Raw genomic sequence first — 6,000 nt, forward strand, 5'->3', positions numbered from 1 at the left:
CAGTGACGTGCACTGAGAAGTAGCTAGTCTAGGGAGATAGATTAATCAATCTCACATCTCGAATTATATTCAAATCACAATATTTATTGTCTTGTTACAGCCACAGTTCATATGCAACACTTTCTTTTCCACGTGCTTCTCGTCCATCGGTGTTCTCCGTGGGCAAAGCTGGCTGGATACCCTAGCTCGCTCTTCTTCCGCCTGACCAGTTTCCAGGTAGAAACGGCCGGCCCAAGGAAAAGGAAGATTTCTACCTCTACCTCCCTTGCCCCCTCTCCCCGCTCCAATGGTTGAAAGCCCGTGCTTTCAGGTCCCCCAGTCTATCTCCTATAGGACAGATAGGGGATTGGATTCCCTTCGCTTCCTTTGTAAATCCTCTAAAGAACTCAAGGTAAAATTTTCTGCAGTACTTATGTTCTCTGTATTTACACAACCTTTTACACTTTGAACAATATGTATGTATAATATGGGATGTAGTTTTATTATTTATGAAATGGGAACGTGTTATGTGCTGACAATAATGTTATGCTGTCTTTCTTTTTTTCTTTTTTTTCAAATATGGAACATATAATGATTAAATTACAAATGTGTGCTCAGGCTCTCTCTCAATCTCGTTTTAGTAGTTTTTTATTTAAATATACTAGTCTTGGCCTCTAACAGTTATATATACGGATGTATTTATTTGGGCAAGAGAAAGTGCTTTCATATTGTTGTTGGTTTGGTTTATTTTACTTCGCTTTTCTGCCACATTTGGTTATCGCGAAAATGAGGATGAGTGATGATATGATGAAATTGATGAAGGGACCTCATATGAACAATCCAGGCCAGGATTCGAACCCGTGATGAATGCGCATCATTCGGATCTCCGGGTGGGGACTACTTTGGGAGGTCCCTGGACTAAGGATAAGATCTACGTTAGGAATAAGGATATTAAATTAGGCACCTGGAATGTTCTGAGCCTTTACCGGCCTGGGGCATTTCAGTGTACAGTTAATGAGATAGTTAAGTATAAATTAGATGTAGTAGCTGTCCAGGAAGTTAGGTGGCCAGGAGAAGGGAATTGTAAAACTAAAAATTATACTTTTTTCTATGGTGGTACTGAAAATCATAATTTTGGAACAGGCTTTTTCATAAATAATAGAATTATCTCGGCTCTTAAAACAGTAGAATTTATTAATGATAGGATATCATATGCAGTTTTACAGGGTAGGTGGTGTAAAATTATTTTAATAAACATACATGCACCAACGGAAGCTAAAGATGATAATACTAAAGATGATTTTTATGCAGAGTTAGAACAGGTCTTTGATAAATTTTCTCAGTATGATATGAAAATTCTGTTAGGTGACTGTAATGCACAGATTGGCAAAGAAGAGCCATTTAAACCCACGATTGGTAAAGAAAGTCTTCATGAATTAAGTAATGATAATGGTATAAGATTGATTACTTTTGCAACCTCAAAGAATTTAATTGTGAAAAGTACCACTTTTAAACATAAAGATATCCATAAATATCAGTAGCGGCTCGTGCCTAAAATAACAGGTGAAGAAGTATATTTATAGGCAATGAAAAACAAATAGTAAGTGCCAGTGCCCCCCCCCCAATTTAAAACGTCTTTTTTGTCTTCATCCGTCCATCTGGAAAATGGTGTCTGCAACAAATTACACACTAAGTCATTTACTGGGTTCATTGTAGAAACCACAGCTCAACACATGAACACAATACACGATAGGAAACGCGAAACACACACGCGGAACAAGATCTCGCGAGAACGCAAAGATTTTGCCACAACCACTGGATGCAATGTTTTCTCCGACGAGACAACTGCTTCATCTAGGAGGCGACACCCGTTCAAGGCCAACGCTAGGTGACGTCACCGTTGCCATGACAAACCGGCTAAGTTTTCCGCAACCTGGCGGTGTTTGCTCTTGGGTTGGGACGAACTCTTCACGTGCGTAGCGCCGAGCGGCGTGTTGTTTGAGTATTATCGTGTGCGTTCTGCTGGAAAATAGTTTAATTTAACAAGCAAATGAAAAATGTCAATATTAATTTGAAAATTAGGTGAAAACATCTGCACTTGTTGCACTTGGCCAGCCGCCACTGATAAATATACCTGGTCTTCTCCAGATGGTAAAACTCATAATCAGATAGATCATATTCTCATTGATAAGAGAAAGCATACTAGTATAATTGACGTTCGTACACATAGAGGTGCTGACTGTGCTAGTGACCATTATTTAGTAATTGCTAAATTAAGAGAAAGACTCTCAGTGATAAATCATAAGCAACAAAATGTAAAAGTTCTAAAATTTGATACAGGAAAGTTTACTGATGAAAGAATTAAGAAAGATTACCAAATTAAACTGTCAAATAGATTTGATGTTTTGCAGGATTTAAATGATGATGAAAACATAAATGAAAAGATGTAAATAAGAATTGGGAGCACATACGTAATGCAATAGAATCAGCAGCTAAAGAAAGTATAGGATACCATAAACAGAGAAAAAGTAAGCCATGGTTTGATAATGAATGTCATAATCTAATAGAAATAAGAAATCAAGCTAGACTTAGGTGGTTAAATAACTCTGATGATACAAATCTAAACAATTATAATAGAATAAAGCGAGAAGTTAACCGCACGTTTAGAAGAAAAAAAAGAGATTACTTGAAAAGCAAAATTAACGAAATTGAAACAAACCGCAAAAATAAAAATATCAGAGATTTATATAAAGGTGTAAATGAGTTTAGAAAGGGGTGGCAACCTAAAGTAAACTTGATAAAAGATAAAGACGGTGATTTTCTAGCTGACCCAAGCGATATTCTAAATAGATGGAAGAACTACTTTAATGACCTTTTAAATGTCCATGTAGGAGATAAATCAGAAGTAAATGAAGTCTACACAGCAGAACCTTTAGTTCCAGAACCTAACTTGACTGAAGTTAAAGATGCTATTAAAAGGCTAAAGAATAACAAAGCACCTGGCATTGATTTAATACCAGCTGAGTTAATTAAATATGGTGGAAATTCATTAATATGTCAAATTCATAAATTAATTTGTTTAATATGGAATAAAGAAGAAATCCCTCAACAGTGGAAAGAATCCATAATTGTTCCTGTGTTTAAAAAAGGTGATAAAATGAACTGCAATAATTACCGTGGAATTTCTCTACTCTCAACAACATACAAAATATTGTCTAACATTCTTTTAACAAGACTAACCCCATATGCTAATGAAATTATAGGTGATTATCAATGTGGATTTAAACGTAACAGATCAACTACAGATCAAATTTTTCACATCAGACAGACACTTGAAAAAAAGTGGGAATATAATCAAAATGTCCATCAGCTATTCATTGATTTCAAAAAAGCATATGACTCGGTCAAGAGAGATAAATTATATAATATATTAGTAGAGTTTGGAATACCTAAGAAGCTTGTTAGTATGATAAAAATATGCACCAGTGAAACAGAAAGTAAAATTCGTGTGGGTATTAATATGTCTGACAAATTTACAATTCATGAAGGGTTAAAACAAGGAGATGCATTATCTCCATTGCTCTTTAATTTTGCCTTAGAATATGCTGTTAGGAAGGTAAAAGAAACTAAAGAAGGACTAAAATTAAATGGTGTGACTCAGTTGTTAGCATATGCAGATGATGTAGACTTACTGGGGGATGATGTGAATACAATTAAGAATAATACTAAAATATTTTTCAAAACTGCTAAAGAGATAGGTTTAAATATATGCTTACAGGCCGAAACCAAGTGTTAGGTAATAATGAAAATCTAATTATGGATAACAACTCGTTTGAACCAGTTTCCAAATTCAAATACTTAGGAGTAATATTAACAAATGAAAATGATATTAAAGAGGAAATAAAAAGTAGGCTTAATTCAGGAAATGCATGTTACTTCTCTCTTCATAAACTTTTGTCTTCTCGTTTATTATCTAAAAAACTAAAAGTTAAAATATACAAAACAGTAATTTTGCCTGTAGTATTATATGGATGTGAAACTTGGTCCCTTACATTGAAAGAGGAACATAAATTGAGAGTATTTGAAAATAAGATCCTTAGGAAAATCTTTGGACCTAAAAGGGATGAAGAGACAGGTGAGTGGAGAAGGTTACATAATTTAGAAGTACATAATTTGTATTCATGTCCAGATATTATTAGAATAATTAAATCAAGAAGACTTAGGTGGGCAGGCCATGTGGCACGAATGGGAGAGGAAAGAGGAGTTGGCAGGATTCTTGTTGGGAAACCTGATGGTAAGAGACCTGTAGGAAGGCCAAGACGAAGATGGAGGGACAACGTTGAGATGGACCTAAGGGAAATAGGTAGGGATGGAAAAGAGTATATAGATCTTGCTCAAGATAGGGAAAGATGGAAGGCCTGTGTTGCTGCAGCCATGAACCTTCGGGTTTAAGAAGGCCAGAGAGTTAGTTAGTTAGTTAGATGAATGCGCATTCTTGTCCTATGTGTTGCAGTGAATAATGAAATAATTTGGAATGAAAAATGTATCTCAGAACTCAAAAAGTCAAATGAATATCATTGAAGAAACTACAAAAGACTGTGTTGTGTTTTGTTACCTATTTTGTTTCTGTGCACAAAGTGCACTTAAAACACCAAATCAACCAACCGTGGGGGAGTGGGTATCACAGCGCGCTCCGACACCAGGAGTTCCGGGTTCGAACCCAGACCTGGGCATTAATATTATCGTATCATTTTCGCAATTAAGCAAATGTGACAAAAAAAGCGACGCCAAGGAACAAAAATGAAATCAAATTATTGATTGATTGCCTGATTTGGTTTATTTTACTTTGCTTTTCCGCCACTTTTGGTACGATAAAATTGATAAAGGGACACACACAAAGAATATCCATGGCCAAGCCGAGATTCGAACCCAGGATCTCTGGCTTAGAGTAAAATCAAATCGTTTTTTATTTTCGAATGTGGGTGGGGGATACGTGCACTTTTTTGGTACTCATTCATCATTTTCAATCTTTTCCTGTTATTGACATTCTTCTTTTTTTAGGAATACTGGGTCCTAAAGGGGGAAGGGGTGTGACCCACACCAACACCACCCCTTTGAGCACGCCACTGACTGCTACCCCAAGTGTCGACGTCACCGCACATCACTGTGAAAAACAATTGTTTAGTATATATCACTAGATAAATGGGAAATACAGCGTGTTCAAAATTATTTGAAAGATAAGAAATCGTTCCATGGAACGGTCATAGTAGTTCGAAGTTCTTCCGCCAGGTGGCAGAGTGACAAGTTGCTGTGATGCAGAGAAAGCATTTTGCGTCCTAAAATTTCACGTTAGTCAGTCTGTTGTGAGTCTTCAACGTGAGTTTCGTACCAAATTTCGTAAAGAACCAGCATCAAAGAACTCCATTCACAATTGGTATCAACAATTCAAGACAACAGGATGCTTTTGCAAGGGAAAATCGTCTGGTAGACCTTCCACGTCTGAGGCAGATGTCGAGAGAGTTCGGGCTTGTTTTCAACGCAGCTCTCAAAAGTCTACAGCGAGAGCTAGACAATTTTTTCCACTAAAACTTGAACAGTTATATTACTTATGTGTAAAATTTTAAGTAAATTGCACAATTAATAAAAAAAAATATAAGGAGTTGAAATCGTTCAAAGCATTTTGAAACACGTGGTATAACAGAGAGAGAGAAAAAAAGAGTTGAGTTCATTTCCTTTCGAGACACAAGAGGGCTCTCTTGCAAAAGGGAGGGGGAAGAAACAGTGAAGGTACCAGGGACAGACTTGTGTGGGTGGCCCATTGAATGGCTGTCAAAAATTTGGGTGGGGATTTTCTGTATCACATGTATAATTAAATCAGAATAATAAACATGCCATTATACATTTGTGCACTGTTGCTAGCCGAATTATAAAATCTGCAGCGATATGGTATAATCGGTCATGTATTAGAAAGTATCGCAGAGTTATTTATGATGTTACCTGTTGAGCCCACTCTGGCGCAAG

The sequence above is a fragment of the Lepisma saccharinum genome, chromosome 15, assembly GCF_977018435.1.
Source record: "Lepisma saccharinum chromosome 15, izLepSacc3.1, whole genome shotgun sequence".
NCBI classification, from domain to species: Eukaryota; Metazoa; Arthropoda; class Insecta; order Zygentoma; family Lepismatidae; genus Lepisma; species Lepisma saccharinum.